Source organism: Dysidea avara, chromosome 14, assembly GCF_963678975.1.
Source record: "Dysidea avara chromosome 14, odDysAvar1.4, whole genome shotgun sequence".
NCBI classification, from domain to species: domain Eukaryota; kingdom Metazoa; phylum Porifera; class Demospongiae; order Dictyoceratida; family Dysideidae; genus Dysidea; species Dysidea avara.
In genome coordinates, this window is record NC_089285.1 from 10,008,656 (window position 1) to 10,033,071 (window position 24,416).

At 38.7% G+C, this 24,416-nt stretch overlaps 2 long non-coding RNA genes across 3 annotated transcripts in view; one reads left to right on the forward strand and one right to left on the reverse strand.

Moving 5' to 3' along the window:
* Window positions 1-6,229: 6,229 nt before the first annotated feature.
* The window catches only part of LOC136244590 (uncharacterized), a 69,230-nt gene continuing 51,043 nt past the window's right edge, over window positions 6,230-24,416 (forward strand). For both annotated transcript variants that reach the window (XR_010695455.1, XR_010695456.1), the window contains exons 1-2: window positions 6,230-6,299; window positions 6,349-6,431. This is a non-coding gene — a long non-coding RNA (uncharacterized lncRNA). The remainder of the gene's footprint in view (window positions 6,300-6,348; window positions 6,432-24,416) is intronic.
* Window positions 20,673-21,981, reverse strand: LOC136244595 (uncharacterized). Its single transcript, XR_010695457.1, has 3 exons — window positions 21,896-21,981; window positions 21,746-21,800; window positions 20,673-20,929 (listed from the first exon to the last, which is right to left on the reverse strand). It is a non-coding gene; the product is annotated as an uncharacterized lncRNA (long non-coding RNA).

The following is a 24,416-nucleotide window of genomic DNA, read 5'->3' on the forward strand; positions in this document are numbered from 1 at the left end:
TAGCGGAACAGTACGAAAGGGTCCAACAATGTTACAAACTGAAAGAAGCATCATGCTGTAAAATATAACCCGTATATTGACATGATAACCTTCATCAGGCATTTTTCGTTGGTCGTTTCCGTTCCCGCTTTCCGTTTCCGTTTTCCTAGAATTCTACTTACCCAATCCTACCATCTGAGCTGTGCATGACTGTTTATCTAACTACCTGTTGGTTGCTAGGAGATACTACATCCTTGCAAACCAAGGGAGGGACCTCATGTATACCAATGCCAACCCTCTGGTGTGCTGAAATCTAGCTTGTTACAAGTTCAACAACAGGATTAACTAGCTTGCCTGGATATCATCACTGTTGACACCTCTGAATGGCAGACAGCCTCTTTATAAGGGACAATTACTAAAGTCCCGAATGCAACTTCCAATATTCATGTGTATTAATGCTCCCTCAATAGCAGACCCCTCTCTATTCTGTAAACTGGACACTGCGTAATTCCCAGACATGGCAAGCACTACAGTACAACACCTCGCTAATCACGGATACAAGTAACAAAGCAGTTACAACAATTAACTGCATTCCCTATTCTACAAGATGCAGGACATAGTGCTGAAATCAAGAGAAGCCATATGGATGCATATAGATTACAAGTACTGCTGTTAATTTTCTTACCCAGGTCTTATGAAAATGGTAGCTGGTGCACTTTAAGATAAACTGCACTACAGGATACACTACATAATCTGTATAGCCAACCATCTTAATAACTAATCAAATACAGAGTAATCCTGACAAGTCCTTGTGGGAACATGTGTAAAATTTTTGTGGTGCTTAATTGTCTGGATAGTGTAGAAGAGGCCACACACCATAGGTAACCCATTTTCAATAAGCAACCAAAGAATCTAATTAAATTTATGGCTTCAGTGGAGTACTTTATTTAAACTGCGAAACCATGCTTTCCAATGGCTCCAATGTATTTTAGCCTTCTCTTTCTACGCATGTTACTTGGGCATAAATCACAGTATTGGTGACTGCTTTGAAACTTTTTTAAACGTTAAGGAGTACTTTTTAAACTAGTCCATGTTGGCGGTTCATACCACGAAGCATGACATTAATATGCAGCAGTATAAATTATTGCTCACATATGACATCATCTGTAGGCGTAATCTATAAAGCAGAGAAGACAAAGGCTAGACCAGTAAGGAAGGTTACCAGAAACAATAGTACAAAGAAAACATCTATTACAATCTCTAAACTGTAAGACCTTATGGTTAGATAAAGGCAAACACCACTATCAACGCTATCACTTATTTTTCTCTGCAGCTACTTCAGTCTTTCCTACTGTCAAATGGAAACGGTCTAAAACGAAGCAATGGTTTGCATCAGCTACTTTGCATTTGATAAGAGTTAAACGCCGTGTTTATCACCAAATGAAACGTCTTGGATCTGATTTGTTGAAAGCCAAGTATAAAGCCATTAGTAACTTGGTTTGCTCTCAAACCAGAAAAGACACATCAGACCATGTAACCAATCTGTCAAAGTCATACTTTGCTAACTCTAAGAAATTTTGGAATTTTCCCTTAATTCCATAAAGGGCCGTCGTCATCCAATTCCGCCTCTCAAACATAATGATTCATCAGTCTCAGATGATAGTAGCAAGGCCAACATTTTCAACCAATTCTTTCATTCTGTCTTTACTATTGAAGATAACAACAGTCTCTCTGAACTGAGTCAATCCTTCAAAGTCCACCCTGAACTGATCAATTCAATAGATTTTTCTATGGATGAAGTTCATCAGGAGCTATAAGTCTCCAGAAAGACAAAGCCTGTGGTCCTGACTGTGTTCCTGCCTATTTACTTCAAATAGGTGCTGATTTTCTTGCTGCACCACTCAGCAAATTATTTCAACTTTCCCTCTCCACTGGGTCTTTACCCATGGATTGGGTTACAGCTAACATTGTACCAGTTTATAAAAAAGGTGATAGTCATCTTTCATCCAACTACCGCCCAATTAGTTTAACATCAATTGTAATTAAAGTAATGGAGAGAATAATTCATCGTCAACTTGTCAAAGCATTGGAGTCTCACAATCTTATCAGTAACTATCAGCATGGTTTCCGTGGTCGTCATTCCACTGTCAGTCTGTTACTGACAGCAATACATGATTGGGCAGCTTGTCTGGAAAGGCGTCACTCAATACACTGTATATTTCTTGACCTAGCTAAACCCTTTGACTCTGTGCCTCACTCCCGTTTATTATTAAAACTTGAATGTTTAGGAATCAAAGGTGATCTTCTGCGATGGCTAAAATATTTCCTTACCAAGAGTTCTCAGAGGGTGATTATTAATGGATCATTTTCAAATTGGCTACCTGTATTATCTGGAGTGCCCCAGGGATCTGTTCTTGGGCCTCTATTGTTTTTATTGTACATTGATGACATCTACCAATCTATTTCTCATAGTTCAATTCTAATGTTTGCAGATGACATAGCCCTCTACAAGGAAATTGTATCATCGTCAGACCAAACTATGCTTCAAGCTGATTTGTCAAAAGTTTTTGAATGGTCTCGTAAATGGCAACTAAACTTAAATCCTTCTAAATGTGAGACAATCTGCATTTCTTATAAACGTTCACCTCCTCCTGCAAGCTACAGATTAAATAATCATCTTTTATCCAAATCTGTTGTACGATACCTTGGTGTATTCATCAATTCCCACCTTAAGTGGTCGGACCATGTCAAGTATACCGCTGCAAAGGCAACTAGATCCTTAAATATTCTTCGGCATTCTCTTTATACATGTCCATCTTCTGTTAAAGCTGCAGTCTATAAATGTATTGTCCGTCCTATACTGGAGTATGCTTCTCCAGTATGGTACCTGCACTCATCTGGTGACATCAAACAGCTGGAAAGTGTTCAGTGCAGGGCAGCCAGATGGGTTTGTGGAAGTCATTGGAATCCTGCTTGCAAACAATGGTCCAGATCATCTGACTGTTGCTTAGATCAATTGGAGTGGCCATTATTATACCAGAGACAAAACTACTTCGCTATCTGTCAAGTACATAAAATTTTGCACCACTAATCAGCTATCTCTTCACGGTATTTCTCTGCAGTTAATAGACATTCAAATCCATCAGCCATAAACACCTTTATATCCACCATAAATGCTTATCAGTTTTCCTTTTTCACCAACTCACCTTTCCTTTGGAACAATGTACCTTACAATATCTTACAGATAACTGACCCCAAACTTTTCCGTGTTGCCCTCCGGCGCTTTCTTTTTTAACTAAATGTTGCTTTGTATTTATCTGCTATTGTATTGTTTTATTTGTTGTTTTTGTATTTGTGTATTGTCCTTGCATCTTGTACCGTTTTGTCCTTTTGGGGAGCACGTTTGCAGGCTCAGCCTTTTGTGCAACCCTTGTCATTTGACTAACATTGATAATAATAATAATAATCACACGTGAAAACTAGGTTTACTCAGTTGGCATCACTTGTTAATAGCTACAAGGCCAGAAATCATTCAAACTCTTCACCACTAAGTGCCTACCTCACAAAAGAGCTTTCTCTTGCCTATTTTAACTGCTAAAGACAACTCAAGCACAAATGATGTCATAATTAACAAGTCACCAGTATGGCTACATATTATCTTCATTTGTGGTCCCAGCACTATTCAACAAGAATCAATTAGTAGAGTGGTTCCAGAAGCTTCTGAAAATCCATATTACATATCACTTCATATCTGGTTCACATGGTACCATAACCCATCTTGCTCCACCACTTGGTATAGTCTCATGGATTCAAACTGATTATCTTGAAATTTTAGAAAAGCTCTTAAATAAGGACACCTCCATATAAAAGACATATTTAATTTCCCCAATGGTGTCTGTCTTAGAGGGGTTCCACTGTGAACAGGTTTTGACACGGATACTTTTAAAATACACTTCTACATTTATAAAACAGTTATTTTTCATACCTAATGCTATTCTTACAGCAGCATTCAATTCCAGACCCAGGCGTCGATCTGGTCAATGCGCTTATCCATTTATAAACACATGTGCGAAGGACAGACTAGCACTCTAAAGACCATTACAGTGTTGTACACATGCTCAAGAAATCTAATTCAGTATCACAGAGATTAAGCTGGCATGTCCCAATCTAATCTCATAGGCCAGGTCCTTGAAACCCCCAATGCTTGGTATAAGCGCCTGCACCTTATACTTAAAGGCGTAAGATTACGGATTTGGCCTGCTAAGCTAAGTTGTATGTGACATACAAGCTAATCTTTACAATTATATAACTCTGTATTACATTTTAGAGCATGTGTACAACACTAATATGGTCTTTGGCATTCTGTGGAGTGCTGGTCTAGTCCTTTGCACGTGCGCTTAACGGAAAAAGCACTATGACAACATCGGCACTCGGGTCTGGAAGCAAAGACTGCTGTAAAAATGTTAGGTATGAAAAATAACTGTTATATAAACATAAATGTAAAAGTGCTTTTTGAAAATGCCATCTATGTCCGATCATATCCACCTTTTCCAACTACCCGCAATAAACAGTTACATACCAAGCCATTGTTATCTTTCACTCCCACCCACTTCCTCTACCTCTTCTTCTATTAACTACAAAATAGGCAGTGACATGGGCGGTGCTCTTTTGTCTCAGAGGAAGTTGGGAGAGTTATCCCAAAAATGCAGAGGAAAACTAACTGATGTGTTATTTTCAGGAAGCACTCAAGCCTGACACAACAAGAGGACAGGCATGCTTGCTAATATGCAGGCAGACAATTGCCCAAGGGTAATATCCTGGAGGCCATGGTGTCAGTTGAATCTATTTACAGAGCACCTATATCAGGCCCATAATCCCATCCTTTATAATGTTTGGCTTAAATGTTATAATGCATAGCTTACACAGATAATTCCAGGATTTGTGTTTGACTCACTGATTCAAGCATCTAGTTAAAAAGACAATGTATTGGGGTTTCCATGCAGTCAACGTCATGTTTGTGTGACTAGTTACTAGTATGTCAGGAATTTGTCCTGACACTTAAAACAACATTCTGTGCATGCGCAAGTTACCAGAATTGCAATATCCTGCTCATACAAAATTTTCAATGTTCACTCATCTGAACTGTGGGATCTGACATATATCTGTTAAACTAGTAATTAAACTGAATTGGTATATGTGTTTTGTTTCATTTTTGTGAGTGTTTGCCATATCGGTTAATAATCAATACATTAATATTGAAAGGGACATGCCCCCAAAAGTACGTATAATACTTAAAATGGTGTAAAAACACAGTGATTTCCATGTATATTCGAAGCACCCACAACATTATGTAGTGGTACTAACAAAAAACGGTCTGATAATTACTCACATACCTCTAAGGAACACTCCACCTTATTTTCAAGACTGTAGCAGCAGCAGATACGAGGGCACAGCAGTTTTTGAACCCGGTTCGTCATTTTGTCCAATGCGTAGCATATTGTGGGATTCACCCGTTACCAAAATTATGGGAATTCACCTTAAACTAATTAGTCTAAACACAAAACGGTCTGGAACATTTTGTACATGAATAATACTTCTGTAATTCGAGAGAATAGTTGTTGCCCTCGAGCAGGCCATTCAGTTTAAAGACACAAGTTAAGGAGTGCCGTGTGAGCAACTTAGTGTTATTCTAGTTTCTGTAGGCCTATATAAACAGACACCATGTTTTCTAAGCCAACTTTTAGTGGGTTTCTCGTACGTTTTTGACCTTACCATGTTGGTAGATATGCGGAATTCCGCTAAAATTGGTAAATTTTATTAGGTTCACAATCCCAATGGCTAATTTCAATATGCCTTGCCAGGGCTCCAGCTGCTTCATAGCTTCGTGGCATCCCTGCGTCTAGGACCCTTATTTATTTCCTGCACAACCATAAGACGTATAAATCAATCAATTATTATCCCTGTTGTGCCACACTCATGCATTTCCAAAGTTTTAAATAAAAATTACTCGTACATACAGTGTCACACTAAAGCGTACATAATGCAGTTAAAGACAAACTACCTTGAAACACTCGGTAGGTACCGCGACAACGCATGACAGCAATAATCTTTATTACACGTGGCAATCGCCATGCACGTGCATGCATGACGTGCCATGAATTACGGTACTAGTCTCGTGCCCAGTCGGGCTCGCGCTAATGCGTTGCGCATTAGCGCGAGCCCGGCTGGGCACGAGACTATTACGGTAGCCCAACGAACTGGAAAATTACGGTACTAGTAATTTTACACATGCGCGAGTAGTTCGAGTAGCCTATGAAGATGTAAGTTGTTTAGTGTTAAATCTGCCTCTGCATAATTGTTGTACGTCAGGTATCGTGCCCTATTAAAGGCGAAGGGTAAATGCCGAAACCGACGGACCAGCCGTCTGAAGTGGTTGAGCATGATGCAACCAGGTAAATTAATGTGTATTCTGGAATTGTGTGCCGCATGATATACCCGCAGACATAGAACATGAAATTTTCGTTACCAAAACGTGGTTAAGGTGGTGGTGAAGTAATAGAGGATATGCGCTATTACGTAACATCAATAATTTGAACGAAAAATGATCAATATAACAAGATTTGCGGCGTGCCCAAGAATTTTTGACAGTGAACGACTATCGTGAGTCCCGTAAAAAACTATGGGTAGCAAATGCGGCTCGGGCTATAACTCGCCACATGAACTACAGATGGCGCTCCACCTTCTGTTATACATGTAAAGGAATCTATTGCTCTGGAGAAACTCGCGTAACTGGTCTATTTTTGGTGATTTGCACTTTCTATGTACACCTACAATACATTCATTCGTGATGTAAGAAAACACGTTTTCATTGAATGTTTTTGGTCATAAAATTAGTGCATATCCTCTATTATGTGAAGGCACACAATTACCTTTAAACAAGTGCCTGTGTTCATCCGCGCGCTTAACCGATTAAGTCCAGCCGCACAGAACAATTTGTTTCAACCCACGCTTAATGAGATTTATTTATTTATTTATTTAATGCTTTATGGTGAAAAGTGACACCAAAGGTCTGTTGGTAACTTGCACCATCAGCCTGCCTAAATACAAAATTATCTACAATTATACAATATTATGTTGATTAATTATAAATGTTTGAAGTTTGTGACTGGAGGTCTGGATTGATGACAGGTTCTGCAAGGACAAAGGAAGTGAAAGGTACAGTTGTTACTCTCGTCATAATTCGTTAGAAAGTGATTCCATAAGAATGATTTAAGCTTAGATTTGAGAGTAGAATATGATGTGTTTATATCCATTATCGGCATGGCATTCCACAAAGATGGTAACCAATGGAAATAAGAATGTCGAGCTGTGTTGTTAAGGTGTTGAGGTATCAAGAGTTTATTGCTTGCTCCAACCCTAGTAGTAGAAGAGTTGAAACTGATAAAGTTGTTGATGTTGAACTGGTAGGTTGGTGACTTTAGTGACTTGATAGCAAACAGTATGTCCTGCAGTTCAAATATGTATATGAGGGGAAGGAGCTTCAGGTTAATTAGACGATCTTTGTAGCAGCTGGTGTAGTCATTAAGGATGTGTTTAGTGGCTCGGCGTTGGATTCTCTCAAGGTTAACAATGTCTTTCATCAAATGTGGTCGCCAGATCTGAGTACAGTAAAGTAATTGCGATCTTACCAAGGATACGTACAATCTAACCAAGGTAGTAGGTGAATGATTGCAGACAAATGTCCGTCGAATTAGACCAAGTGTTCTGTAAGCACGGGCAATGATGGTTTTATGATGTTTCTCCCAGCTCAGATCTTCAGATAGTATCACGCCAAGATCCTTGTGAGAATCTACATGAGGTATAATGGAATCAGACATTGAGTATGTTGTGTGGAATTTGCGTTTGAATGATAAGTGAATAAATTTCTTTATATTGAAATTTAAGTCATTGTCCTGTGACCAGGCGAAAAGAGCAGTAATGTTATCTTGAAGGTCTTCCTTGTCAGAAACCGATTTAATGTGATTAAAACATTTGGCATCGTCTGCAAACTTTAGAAGCTGGCATTGATGGATATATGCAGACATATCATTGATATATACTAGAAACAATAACGGACCGAGGATGCTCCCCTGTGGAACACCTGAAACTACTGGTAACAAGTCAGAGTAGACATTATTAATAGAGACTCTTTGATAACGGTTAGTCAGGTAGATCTTGAACCAGGACCATAATGGGCCTGTTATTCCAATTGACCATAGCTTTTGAAGTAAAATCACGTGTGATACTGTGTCAAAGGCCTTGCTGATGTCAAGGTAGATAACATCAGTTTGCAAAGAAGTGTTAGTGATGAAGTCAGTTAGAATTAACATCTGTTGAAGTGTGGAACAACCCTTTGTGAAGCCAAACTGAGATGGACTAATGGATTTGTTGATGTGAGTAATGATCTTACTGAAGATTAACCTTTCAAGAACTTTTGATACAATGGATAACAATGAAATAGGACGATAGTTCTTAACACTGTTGGCGTCACCTGCTTTAAAGATAGGCACGATTTTATGAATTTTCCAACATGATGGTAATGTAGCATGACGTAATGATTGTGAAAATAAATGATGGAGTGGTTCACATATCGCTGTAGCGCAACTTTGCAATACTCTGGGAGAGATGTTATCGATTCCAGCAGATTTTTTTTCAACATCTAGTGAAATTAAGGCTTCATAGACTTCTGGAATGGTAATAGTAATTGAATGTAAAGAGTCATGCATCGTAGGAAGATCTTCAATGTTGGGGAGTGAGGTTGAGTTGTGAAAAATAGAATGAAAGTGTTGATTAAATAAGTTAGCTTTACTGGAATCAGTATTAGCATTCAGTGAGTCAAGGTTCATGACTGAAGGAATTTTGTTGGATTTAGTGATAGATTTAAGATACTTAAATATCTTCTTGTTATTAGATGAAGCATAGGAATTGATGAGGTGTGATTCAAAGCTCTGTTTAGCTGCCTTAATTTTGCCCATGAGAGTGTCTTCAGTAGAAGCAATCATGCTTGAGACATGATGAGTGGGATGGCGTTTGTACCTACGACGAAGTGTTCTTAGATAATTGATACAATGCCTTATCTCAGAGTTATACCATATTGGGTCTTGGTTAGAATGGACCTTGTACTGAGGAATAAACAATTGCATACCTTCAAATAATTTCTGTTCAATGATATGCCATATGTGCTCACTGTCCTGAGTTAGATAGCAGGGCATGAAATCTGAATGAAGCATGTGATCACAAAGACCTTGATAGTCTCCTTTTGAAAAGTTGAATGTAAAGTAAGGGGCAAATTTCGATAGACCATTCATACTGGTGTTGACAGAAAAAGTGATATTGTGGTGATCGGAATGTAAATGAGGGTCAGGATGTACTTGTAAAAAAAGATATTTTAGGGTGGCCCAAAACTTTGCTAGTGTACAACTTAATCTACGCCTTAAAAGCTGTTGTGATAGCCTGTAATGCTTTAGTTTAGCATACAAAATTTCATGAAATAACATGCCTTCATTTTTCGCCTATAAAACTCTGAAGTTTTAACCCAATTTTTAAAATAACTTGGCCAATGAACAACCTAGCACTAAGCCACTTCAGTTCCAACCATTTCTCACCTAACTCCTTTTAGAACAATTCTACGCTTTCCTTTTCACTGATAACGACATGGAGAGTAGTGAAAACGCACACCCGTGGGCTATAACATTGGCTAACAACTCCATCAAACCTGAATCTCAAAAATCCGAAGCGTACTATTGTAGAGTATTACCCAATGCCTATACCAAATTTTGATGGTCTGTGGTGCATAATTTTGAAGTTATTTAGTGAGAAAGGAGACGGTGTGGCGATGGCAGCTGGTGCCATTCGCCAGTGAATTAACCAGAGTTGTAACAAGCTAATAGTTTTAAAGCATGAATAACATTAGTTGTACAGTGAAACCTGTCTAAAGCGGTCACCTTCTGGCCAGAAATATTTGGCCTTTATAGAGAGGTGGCTGCCTAACTCAATATCCTCTATAAAGTAGCCATAGGCCATATACCAAGGCTTGGCCGTTAAACAAAGGTTCCATGGACTTATATTATAAACTCAGGTTTAGTTACATAAAAATGCATTTGGCTACACTCCAGTACACCGCCTACTTACACAACAGACAAATTAGCAGACTAAAGAGCTACTCTGAGTTTTGGAGACAGCAATTGAGCTGATTATGATTCCTAGCTACAAAGTTTGTGAAATAAAAACAGGGACTTTCTTAAGGATGGTGAACTGTTATTGTTAACTAAACAATTACAAATCCAGGAATCGTGAGGTGAGCTTTAATTAGAATCTCACTAAGCAAAGCCATGGAGTGGCCACAAGCTTTTCTATACTGTGAGTTTATAACATTTCCGTATTACAGAAGTATGAAGTAGTGCAGCTAGTTTACTCACCATAATGACTATAGCTGGCTGCATTGTGCGAGGTCTTTTGTACAGTGAGGTGCTGTTTGGGACTGCTAAAGCTGGCTGTTGTACGTGTTATAGAGGTGACCGTTTAATGCGAACTATTTCTGTACAAACTGATTGGGAATTGGTCGGGACCGTAGTCACGTGGCTGTTATGTTGAGGTGACCGCCCAACTCAGGTGACCGTTAAGGGAGGTTCCACTGTATCAACAAAAGTAGCTGGGCGGTCTGACAGAGCTTGTTCTGTTAGTCAACTAAGCTGTGGTCTATGAATTTCTGCATTTGTTCGCGACCACAAACATGCTGTACAATTAACTTTGTGAGGCTGCCCTTAATCAGTTCAGTGCCACCTTAATTGAAAATTTGTAAATGCTAATAACTTTTGTTCTAACAGCACAAATTCTACAGGAATTTGCCATCTATATTACCAGACAAAATTCTGTGAGATAGATTGATTTCTTTACAAGGATCCATACCACATAAAGTACAGCCTTCTCCGTCTTATTCTCTACAATGGAGCAATGCAGCACCTAGCTCTTTGACTTACAAATATTTCTTACTTTGTAGAACAATGTTAGAGTCCGAATTGTGTATAAAAGTATAACAGTTTGAGAAAACACATTTTTGTGGCTTCCATGTAGGGTAAAACGCCCTGGAAACAAAGATCTCAAAAAAATCTCTGCCAAATTTTGATGGCCTATGGCATGTAATTTTGAAGATATTAGCTGGATAGTGAGAGTAGTTAGCTGGCAAGGGTGCACTCTAGTGTTGCCATGATACATCGATGATATCGATATAACAAGGTGGTGATACGATATGATATAGCTAATCAGTTATATCGATGGTTGCACAATAGTGGCGCAGCTTAACATAATGATGTGGGGGAGGTCAGACAGATGGTATTTAATTAAGTTATGTGTTGATGGTGTAGTGTGGTAAACAAGCCAACCCTAAAGTAAACTGGGAGGTTTTAAGGTTTCTATGTAGTGCCAGCCACTTATCTTAACTGTAAAGCAGTAGCAAAATGCATTTAAAACCTGATAAACAAGAGTAACTTTTGCTTGTGGTATACATCCAACTTAAATTACTTACAATGAAGAGTATGTATATGTTTGTCTTGCTAATGTTAGTTAGTTCTATATTGTGATATATGTTCATATTGTGATATAAACCTTGGTGATATATGATATAGAGTTTTTCTATATCGTGGCAGCACTAAAATTTATCACTGATGGCCCACCTAAAGTTTGGTAGAGATCTGACTCGTGTATTCCAGTATATCGCCTTTTACAATGCAGCGTAGAACTTGCGGACACCGACCAGTTATTACAACAAATTTCAATAAACCACAAATGCAACTTTATTTATTTATAATGCTTTTTGAATTAACAGAACCTGCATCAAAGGTCTGTGGGCAACCTGTGCCCACAGCCAGAAATGTACAGCTATACATTAATTATAATTAACTACATTACAATTACTTAACTATGTAGAGTAACTTATTACTAATTTGTAGTTCAGTGTCATTAAAGAGGGAGAAAATTGGTGGAGATTGGTTGTCTTGAGCATCAGTGGCATAGACATAAAAAATGAAATGAACAGGGTTGATCAGAGTTGAAGTTAACTGTAAAATGGTCCCATAGATGTTTTGTTAGCTTTTGTTTGATGACATAAGGTGGTAAAGATAAGTTTATAACAGGTAGATGATTACAATTCGATTAAAATAGAAATGATGATGAGTGGTGGATACTGTCCTAGGATGGCGTAGTTTTAAGTGACTTCCAGACCTAGTGTTGGTAGTGTTAAAAGAGAAAATTTCTGATGTCAAAGTTGTCTGTTGGTGTGTTCAAGGATTTGATCAGAAACATTAAATCATTCAGTTCATAGATGTACATTAACGGTAATAAATTTAGTTGTTGTAGACTTGATTTATAAGATGAGAGGTAGTGATTCAGTATGAATTTAGTAGCTCTACGCTGCACACGTTCCAGGGTAGTTATATCTCTTATTAGTAGAGGTCTCCATATTTGAGAGCAGTACATTATTTGTGATCTAACCAAGGAAATATAGAGTTGCTTTTTAGCTTCTATACAATTGACCCTAAATGTACGTCTGATCAAGCCTAGAATCTGATATGCTTTAGTAGTGATAGTTTTATAGTGGTCTGTCCAATTGAGATTGTAGGAGAAAATGACACCAAGATCCTTGTGTTGTAAGAGTTGCTTTATCAAATAACAAGTTATAAATGAAGTTCTGAACAAAAGAATAGCTCGTTCCTTTTCTATACACACTGGGACACCTTCTGTTGCTTGTGGAGTCGCCAAGCCTGCTGTAACATACAGTCAGTGTCTTATTATGGGTGATAGATCCAGCTGGAACATCATCACTACCTAAAAAAAAGTGTACAATTACAAATATAACTTACCAGCATACACTATCACTGGAGAAGAACGTGTGTTGACTACAAACCAGCTTGTATTCACATGCATCTTCAAAACTAACACTTACTTATCAGGCTAATTCACTCTATTGTCACTCTTGGGTACCCAGATGATCATTTTCATGATGGTTTTCAAACGAAACAAGCTGTTCCTTGGCCAATTTCTTTAGCGCAAAACACAGCCGCTTAACATGAATACTTTGAGTATGCTCAGTATTACCAATTATGACATATCAGCTGCATGTGGTTATGTGGGTTGTCCCTTGAATGGCTTCAAAAACCTGCTAACACCCTTAATAAGTCTACCCTATAGACCCTTTGCAGGTAAGCTGCTGCCATAGCAACATCCGCTATCCTGGAGTACAACCTGTTTTGCAATCCTGGTAGCATAGGAGAGAGCGTAGGTTTAACCTGCTCAACCTTTGCTGTAGAATGCAGAAGAAACAACTCTACTTCCTGGTACTGTTTTACTCTTATAGAAACCGATGAACAAAAAAGTTCCTCTTTCGTTGCACAAAACGCGTTTATACTTCCGTATCGTTTCCGTTTCTGCAAACATATCAGAAAGCAGGCAAAGAAGGTGCGATTATAAAGGCGGTAAAAGCTCAAGATGGTGTACAATGAGTATGTGAAGCTGCAAATCTTTTACCTTCACACACTCAGATGTCGCCCACCAAGCACTGTAAGAGCACTCGCACAAGAACATATAAAAGTTAGTAGGAAGGGCGTGGCAAAATTTATCGAGATTTATAGAGTAAGTATTGTGCTGAAGAGGATAGTCAATAAACAGTTGCGAAAGGACGACAAAACCACTGCCAGCCAGTTGCATGTTTTATTAGTGTAACAAGGACATGGCTTGATCTCCAGACCGTGCTTTGCTGCAGGACATTGCTGGGGTGGACCTTTCGTGGTAGCGTGTATTGCCAGCTCATATATGACACTAACGAGCAGAAGAGACTGGAGTTTGCCCAGGACCACAGGAGCGACAACTTTGCCAATGTGATCTTCGCAGATGAGTGTACCGTTCAGCTTGAAGCTCACAGAAAGTGATGTTGTTGCAAGATAAGTGAGCCAGCGAAGAACAAGCCCCAGTAATCAGTCTGTGTGATGTGTGTGTGTGGTTAAATTATGTCGTTACAAATTTTAGGGCCGTGAAGGTTCACGTATGGGCTGGCATTAGCATGTAGAGAAAGGACTGGGATATGTATTTTGAAGGTATACAATGGATTTTATTGTGCCAGGTATATATTTAAAAGGAATCATAGGTGTCCCAGTGTATGTTTAAATCCTGCAGCGAACACGATTATAAAAATTCCCCTATAGACAATTTAAACTTGTTACTGGTTGCACAACTTTACTAAAAGATAATAAAATACTACAATCAGTGTGTCATGCACACTACATAATCAAAAATTACACAACACAGTTGGAGCAACATCTAACTACACCATTCACATTGGTAACAGCATTCTCCACACACTCTACATGAATCCATTGTCCACAGCCACATTTTACCCATTCTGCTCTATTCCCCATGTCAATACATTCACAGCTGAAGAATAGCTAAAATTTGCTACTCGATTTACTGAAGGCTACAATTTGTGTGATCCAAAAAAAATACATACTGTAGCTTGGCTTGAGGCTAACCATCCCAAGGAAGATAGCAGTATTTTTTTGCCCTTGGCAGAGAAGTTTCCAGATGCTATTACACCCGATGCATTATGTCTCTCTGACCCTAGTCCTGATATGGTTATTTTGTCTACAAATGATACTGGTGTGCCTGTTCATTTACCATCTGACTGTGCTGGCATTACTCCTACTCGTAGTGACAATGCTTAAATTCCAGCTAGGCTAAATTTTTCTACCCTTGGTACGGTCTCAAGTAGTTCGAGTACTTCATCCACCTCAGCTCCAACACCCAGTCCAGGTACTCAGCACTTTGTCAACGCAACGTCAACGCCTCCGACTACAGTCTCTAGTAATTTAAGTGCCCCTTCTACCTCAGCTCCAACACCCAGTGCAGGTACTTAGTGTGTCAATGTCTTTTCAAAATATCTCATTCAGTATGTACCAGTGGCTACTGGAAAGGATAAAAGCTCATCAACTAGAGTCACTGGTTCGCAAGTATTAATAGTGTAGAGGGCCTTGCACTTTTGATGGGAAAAGAAGAAAGAGAAAGAAGAAAAAGAGAAAAGAAAAGAGAGGTTAGACAAGCTAAAGTAAAAGGAGGAGCTGGCCAAGAAGAAAGCAGAAGAAAAAGCTAGTAAAGCTGGTATTAAAGGGCAGAAGAAACCAAAACGTAAAGATCAAGAGAAGCCTTCTACCTCTCAGGATACAGGTACAACCCCAGTAACCCCAACAACTGTTTCCCTACCACTGACTGATGTGGATGATACTACTAAGGATGCTTTAGAACTTGATTGTGAGTGTTGTAAGTGTTTAGAGACCTATACCAGGAAGACGTTGGTGGAATCTGTGACGTTATCAGGCTGTGAAACTTACCTGTGTTATCTTCCTGTGGTCTTTCTGCAGTGCTATCAGTGATGGGAACTTCAGCACAAGGATCATGATCAAGAACTGCTCTTGGATTAAAAGGATACAATCCACAATGTTTAAAGCCATTGATGATATTTGCTGGAACAATTGTGTTCAGCCAGGCTTTTGAAAACAGCTCACTGAATTGATACATGGTGATAATCCTGCTAGGGTGTGAATGAATATAGTCGTGACAAACACTTGGCCAGTTGGATTTGAGTGGCCCATGCACTGCAGTGTCAAGTGGTTACATCTCATGGGTTGTATGTGGAACAAGAGTAAACATAATAATTCCATTTTCCATTGCAAAGGTAACAGTGCCTCTAAATTATAATAGGAGCTGTGACCATCTAACAGCAATAACAAAGATCGAGCAGCATTAATTAGCAATTCAAACAAAGTGCTTATTGAGCCACTGTTTGAATAGCTGCATGTACATCCAGCCACTGTTACTCAAGCCATATGTGGTTCCCAGTACCTCCTTTGCAGTCCACTCCATGTTGAGATTGTTAGCATCAAAGATGACAAAAGGTCGCAGAGCTTGCCTACTGCATTAATGCACCCAACAACAGTGTCCTGAGATTTTTTGCCTAATATGGCATATCACACTTTCTTTAGTCCCTTCTTTGCTATAACACAAGGGGCTCCGTGGTCAAGGTGCATGCCACATTGTAAATGTGCTCTAGTTTATCAAGGATGTCCTTCAGCTCCCTGAAGTAGTTACTCAAAGCTTCATTATTCTGCATGGCATCCATTCTAACGAAAGCTGTGCAATTGCCCTTACGTAAAGTAAGCTGTGGTTGTCTTTCGAGAAAATGTCTAAACCACCCATCTGATATCCTTTCCTTCTGCAATACCCTCCTTTTCTCAAGCTGTGACCTCTGTGCTGCAACCTTTATCTGCTTCCCTGTTTTCCCATATCCCACACTGGACGTTACTTTGAGAAACCCTGATAAATCTCTCTCTTCCACCTCGTTTAATTATGGTTTGGGGCCAGGCTTGACTCCATGCTGTACTTTTCCTGATAAACAATCATCCTTGGAACACCATACTGCACAGAAGCATGCTGAACCCTTTCATGGCTGTGACCGCACGATGGTATAAAACATGCGCTGAGTGCAAGTCCAACATGCTGGCGCTTCTATTGTGCGTTTCATAGTACGATGTGCTAACCCTGAAGCGGGTGCGCCCACAGAGGTCCTGTTTCTGGGATAATTGGATCGTTCGCACACTATTGTGGATTTATTACTCAACCCGGTAAAACTTTTCTCTCGAAAATAGGGCTATTTTGTTTATATTTGAGTTGATAGTAGTGTTTTGAACAAAGATACATTGTTATAGATAGGCTAAGACAACTGGCAAGTAGCTGTGGATGGTTTTTCAGATGTGTGGCGTGATTCAATCGTGTGCGTATACACATGTGTGACACTGGATTTGTAATAAAACTCAAAAGAAACCAGCCGTAAAGACGATGATTTAGTAAGGAAACAATATAGAATAGTTTCTTACACTGTAACACTCATTGTAGATAGTTTATTAGTGGCCACTTGTTTGTCAAGGCTGCTTTTAGCGTATTTTGTAGTTTTGTTGTCTTATAATTACTCTGTGGTTTTATTTACATAAACAAAAGCAACCCAGTCAAGATTGTTAGTCCACAGTGTTTACGTAGAGGTATAGAAGCTTATGCGGCATGATTCGGCGTGCCTTGTAAAGTGCACCAGGAAATTCAGCCATAAAAGAGATAATTATTAACATTCATGTTTCCTTGCTTTGACTCCTCCATAGCGGCAAGCATTGACGCATTGTCTCACTTCAACCTTTTCTAAGGTGACTACAAGCAAGGAGGAGTCAATGTAGCACGATGTTTCCATCCATTGGCCCTCTTTCGTGACCGTCCTTGTGGCATCACTCTAAATGCAGTAAGGCTTACTAATTTGCAAGTTAACATTAACAATTACTTACGTAGTTAGTAACTATGCTTTTGAACAAAGTGAAATTAAGTTTATGAAGTGATTCAAACAGATAATCTTCAAAATGATTTCTTTAGCTACTGCACAACCTGTTTGCTTTCAGAAAATCACGTAATTTTTGCCTGGCGATAATAGATAGCAAAAGTGGCGATAATAAGTAAATGCCAATAATTGGCAGCCTATGCTATAACTTATAATTTAAATGCTTGAAGTATTTAACACATATTGCTGTTTCTACTACATGCAAATAACTAAAAGATTTTGAGAATGGTTTAAATTAAGGGCTTGCAGGCTGAAATCAGCAAATTTTCTTACTAAAAAGTGAGATAACAATTCAAAGCATTTGTCCCATGCAGAATGCACACATTGAGGTTTTCAAGTACATTTTTTTGCTGCACAAAAGTATAGGACTTTACAATTTCTTGCTGTACATACAGTACATTAGGATAGCATTGTGACACAATACTTGTAAGTATGCATAGATACAATATTACACTAGTGCTCATCTCAGAGACAGACCTGTAGTTGCAGTGACGCTAGACAACAATCCCAAGTCGCTCCATGGAGGCGCTGCCACAGAAGCTGAAGGAGGTGTTGCTTCAATGAATGATATTTCACATACAGGTATAAGCAATTATTTAATGCATTGTTAAAAACAATAACGTGCTTTCAGTTAAGAAGTACTAGCAAAAGTTTGCAAAGGAGGCAGTATCCGAATTAATGCCACTCACAGATAGACAAGGGAGCAAAATTTGTCTCTCAACTTGCCAACAGTGACAACCCCTTATCTGTCAATACATGTGATTCTGGTGATACAGCAGCTACGACTCAGGCGGTCTCGACCTCAACTCCTTGATGATTATAGTGGGCATCAATAAGAATGCTTACATGTTTAAGGGGAGTCCCATCTTTGCTCTACGCAAATGCCCACGTGATTGTTCCACAGCTCTATGGCAACTCTGCCATATTGGTTCAAATTGTTCCAGTCAGCCACGAAACTTGGGGAAACAGCTGAAACATCTCATTCTTTGGTTTATTCCATCTGTTGGTAGAGCTTTCCCAGTTACTCCACCTCCACTATCTGTCATCACTTCTGGACCAAAGATAGCTTCTTTTGCTATTAGTTGACACACATTTCCCCATTTTTAATTTTTAATCAATTTGTCATTGCGTATTACTTCCTGCACACTTTTGAGTGGTGCTTTTGTGAAGTAGAGCTTCCTACTGTTGGTGGGGGAAACTTGGTGGAACCAATAGTGGTGGAGGTAGAAAACTGGATGGCACCATTGAAGCAAAGCTGGATGAGACTGTTGACTGAAAACTGGATGGCACCAGCTTAGGATTGTGTGGTGACAGCATTGGTGGTGGAGGCTGGAAGCTATGTGGCATCATAGACTGATAGCTGGTTGATAGTGAAGGCTGAGAAATGGAAGATGGTGGAGGCTGTAAACTGGATGATGGTGGAGGCTGTAAACTGGACGATGGTGGATGCTGAACACTGAACTCAGGTAGTATAGTTTGGTGGCCATATTCATCCGTATTGTAACTACTCAGAGGCTGCTTGGACATGTAAGTAGGGCTGGGCGGTATTTAAATTTTACTATCACGATATATCATGGGAAAATATCACGATATTACTAATTATCACGATATTTCTTTCATATTTTGACAGGTGCTTTATACTACACCTGCCTACACAAGTGACAATACACTGAATACAGCAGCATGAATGGATGTACAAAATAACATAATACACCATTCATTGGACTATGCATTGAGATACAGACATCAGGAAGACTTCAATTTTGCTACAAACAATTAAGTGTAGTAAGGATGTGTCTTGTATACCCAAGCACATGACATAAATTCAGGAGTTCTACAGATTCCCATGCGTTACTTAAAAAACTGCTGACTGTAGCAATAGAAGCTCATACTCAGTTTTGCATCACTACATTTTATATAATGCTACAATGTATAGAAATATTACTATGTCCCTTATCACAATGACAAATCTGCTAGTAACTTCTTCGTATGAATACTCTATGACTTGACTGCTCTATTAGAGTATTGGTGACTGTTCTATTAGAGTATCTCGATCTATAATATTTCAATATCCCCTCTGTATGTATCTAGATCCTTACCTGGACCCCTGGATCATGTTTACAGTAGGTAATTTGAATCAACACCGCAGTATTCTTGATATCGTGATAATATCATTTCCAAGAATTTTTGACGATACTGGTAGCGTTTCTTCAGAATATCGCGGTTTGACGATATAACCGAGATACCGCCCCCCCTACATGTAAGGCTCCAAACTCTTCACTGTGGCTTCAACAAGACTGAGTCGCTTCTCCATGAAGGATACAATAACTTTAACGTTCTCTAGTCTCAACCCAGTACGTAGTAAAAATGTAAGTATCAAGACAGGTTTTTAAAAAGCTGTGAATATTTGAAAGTATAACTAGACAAAGAAATTCTCCCATACCTATTGGACATAAGAATTGATCACATGGTAAATATTTGTGGTAAAGGCAAAGAAGCCAGTTGTGTACCCACAGGTGTATAGGTATCCTAATCAGTACATAAATACAGTGGAACCTGATCACCCTCTGACCAAAATTTCTTTGCATTGTTATACAGGAGGTTGCTTTATACAGTTGGATTAGTGTATAAATACCATCTCACTAGGGGAATTTAGAATTGGCTTTTCAAAGAGGTGGCCTTTCTATACAGGTAGCTGTTAAGATAGATTCCATTGTAGTTGCACTGCACTTTTTCATAGAGGTATACAATGCAATCCTCTTACCTGGGGTCTGGTTTCTGTTGCTGGCCATCTCTAACTATGAAGTGCGTTGCTTTAACATATCCAACAATTAAGCGACTTTTAATAAAAAAAAATTTATTGGCAAGATACATGCGTCTACACTGGAAGCAGGTTTTCAAGGCTCTGTTATGGAGCGTCAGATAACTTTTAAACCTTTCCCAGGTTCTAGCAGGAATGGCCAGCATGACATCTACTTTCACGTAAAATGTAACAGCTTAATACGGCCTTCTTCATGGTACAAAGTAGGGGGTTTAACATTACACATAGAACCATTGGCAATGAAAATATTGGCTCACCCCAACAATCCAGGCGCGAACTTTTTAACGATTTCAGGTTATACCAGGCTAGATCTATCCTTTCTTGAATACTTGAGCTAGCTATACCGTTCGTGACGAACGTTTTACACGGTACAAATAATTTTATAAAAATCACCATCTCAATCCAATAGTCGCATACCCTGGCTGAACACTGATTATTAGTGACGCGCGCGCTATATTGCGTGGGCAAGTTGCAATGGAGAAGTATTCCGTTCTTGAATGTTTAATTCATCAACTTTTCAATGGTCAATAGTCCTTGTACATCATGCTAATAACTTTTTTTGATCACGTGATACATCTTTGTATTTTGTACATGTAATCAAATAAATATTTTTAAAAATGGTCATTATAAAAATTTCAAGTTATTTGTTTGCAGTTCTCCAACATATAAACCTGTGGAAAAAACAGTCACATTTAAATTGGTGAATTTAAAAAAATCTTTATCAAGCACACACTACACACACACACACACACACACACACACACTACACACACTACACAAACACACTACACAAACACACTACACACTACACACACACACTACACACACACACACACTACACACACACACTTCACTACATATTCACATAAAAATAAAACACTACAAGGTATGGTAATGGTTGTTTACATTGGTTAATTTTGTGGTGTGCCACATATAGCAACAAGGGAAATGTGTATCTGTGATCAAGAATTTAATTTAGATTGTAATATCATAATTAGATGTTCATACTATCTTTGTCAACTAGAGATGAACTGGCTTTTGGTAAAAAGCGAGGGGTAGCCAATGCCTTGGGACTCTTGTATGCTATGTGAGAAATCCAATCAGAAATACACAAATATATTAGAAACCAAATCCAAAATCCAAAATCATGTTAAAATAATGGAGAAAGTGAGTTTAACAAAGTAGACAATGATCGATCATGAATAACTAGAGCAAGATGTAGATCAACAACTGTACAGGTAGTTACTAGTTAGCAATATCACTAAATGCTTTTAAAAATACATAAAGATTGGGAGTCTCGTACACGCCAGTTAGGTGCTTTGCATGGGCGTTGGCAACCCCTCTGGTACACCATTTCTGTGTTTTGCGTGGGCGTTGGCTACCCCTCGGGAAAAATAAAATAATGAAAGACTATACAGAAGCTGATCTGTACAGAAGATGAGCCCTGCACAGCTACGTGGGCTTCTTTTTACAAAGCATACACTCACCTTATTTGCACATTGCCCAATCATCATCATGGACGCTTCCACCTCCCACCGTGCACTAAAGTAATAGAAACAAACATCATTAATTAATATAAGCATTAATATTATTATAGCATAACACAGCAGCACAATATTACAGCATGATAAACAAACCAAAGTATTTATACAGAAAACTATGTCATAGACATTTAATCGTCTTTGAGCAAGGCCATTGTAATGAAGGCGCAAATTGGGCGTGGGCGGGCAATTCATTACATTCTTTTCGCCGTTTATAACTATCACTGGCAAACTAATGCATATACAATATCAAAGAACGTATATATTTAAACAGTTGTATGATACTTATAGACTGTTTTTTCACTGTCAACCACTTCTTGTGCATGGGCGGCCCACCGCCCCTCCCCTCCGCACCCTCCCACCCCCTATATGATATACGTGCTATACAGCTGAGCATATAAAAGTTGCTAAAATTAACAGGTTTTTGCAGAATCAGTTTTATTTTTAAAATTCTAATTGAACAAACAGTACATTTTCATACTGTAGCTGAATGACATTAAAATACATTGAATTGTCTGATATGTAAGTGAACAGTTTACACATAGGCTGTGTTTTTTTAATGGGTAGAAGACAATCTTCAGTGGCAGATACACGTCATTCTACATGTATCCGCCGTCACTCTATGTCACGTAGAATGCTGGAGATATCCATGTTTGACAAAGTATCTGATATTGTCACAGAGGCGTTAATAGTAGAGCTGCTAAGTCTTAAAAACAGGAAGGTTTGTGCGCTTTGTGATAAAAGCATGAAACTTGGTACACAGCTTGTATATACCCTAAAGGTCATTTTAAGATCGGGAGCCACCTCAGATTTGACCTTTTGTGACCTCTAGAGGTCAATTAAGTTAAAAATGCCTTATTTCTACCTTTTGACCACTTTTTCAATAAATAAATATAAAGTGTTGGGTGTCAAATGAAAGCTGAATATTCAAGGAGTACAGTGAGACTAGAATCATGTCTGTACTGTATTCTATTGTAATTTTATGCTATTATTTACCTGATTACATGTATATAAATTTGTACAACAATGGTAATTTCAATTAAACAATAGAAAGTTCACAGACAATAGTTTACATTTATAAATCATAGTGACATTCTCCCTGGCAGAAGCATAGAGCAGTGCACTTAAGTGCAGCCTTGACACACACTGTCTGGTACATCCTTTTTTACAACCACAATGGATTAGTTCATGGCATGCTATGGATGCTTCTGAAATTGTGCTCCAAAGAGGTTCCCAGCCTGTACTAGTCTTTCTCCACCCCCAATTTGCAGGGTTAGGAAGTTCCTGCATAGGAGTTAAGGCCCTTTTCCAGCAAATAGACTGGTATCTAGCTCGTTTAATATGTTGTTTGAGTACTTCGCAAGTTGGTGGCAGGTTCTCAAGACTGTGTGAACAAGTATTTCCTACTATCATTAACAGTCATGATATCACTTGTACAATCATATAGCAGCACAACAAACCGTTCCAATGTTTCCATTACCACATCACTGATCTCAGTTTACATCAATGGAAACTCTTCAAAAGCCTCGATGACCTCATGATAAACTTTCCATGTATTCCAAGCTGTCTTCTTGCCCCTACCACAAAATGATGAGACAGTATTGCATCCTGTAAATGTATGAAACATTGGGAGAGTAGCACAAATTCTAGGATCCATGGTAACAACTAGTCAACTACTTCATGGATAGGTATATACCTAAAATTATATCCAGTTCCAAAGGCCAGCCACAACTCCTCAAGGTCTATCACATTAAATATAGAAATCGCTAGTATTACTATGTCAGTGTCCACAGTCCTCACAGATAACTTTCTATATCCTTTATTTACAGCATCAGATGCACGGAGGAATACACGTGTGTCTGCTTCTTCTCGGGAACAGGGAACCACATTATCTAGATCAGCATCAGCCAGTGAGCATAATACATTGGTTCTGTCAGTTGCATATATACTCTTACCATCTACAATTGGGATCTTTATTACCTGGTGAGAAAGAAACCTGAAACGTTCAGTTTTATTTTCATCCAAGTGTAAGAAATCTTTCCATTTAGGTGGAATTACTGTAGTAGAAGCAACTCTTCTTCATACGCCTTTTCCTCTCTTCTCCCTTGTTGTTGCTTTCTAACTATTTTCCATATACACATCCCAAACAATGTCAACTCTATTGGCATTCTGTAACTGAAACAATATATATGAACCAAACACTGTGTCTGCATAATCTTGAAAAGTTCTTGCCGTTCCAGGATGAAGCATGTGAACAACAGCAGCACCATCAAGAATTATGGCATCAACGTTAGGTGCATGTAACAACTGTTTTTCACACAGTTCAAGACAATGGAGGAGATCTGACTTTGCACTAGGTCTAATTTTTCCTCCCAATGACAATGATGGTGGAGTGGCCTGATTTTCATGGGCAAAGAATGTATCCAAATCCCCATCTCTGATTTGACAAGATTTATATATAGTCTAGAAAAAAGACTACAGTCATTCTTTAGTGCTGTGATTTGATTCTGCTGTCTTGTAGGATGATGTTTGATTGTTGGTTTGCTAAATAAAGACAACTTATTTTTGATGATTGGCTCTGTGATGGGTTTTTCACATTTCTCAAGTCGTTCTTCAA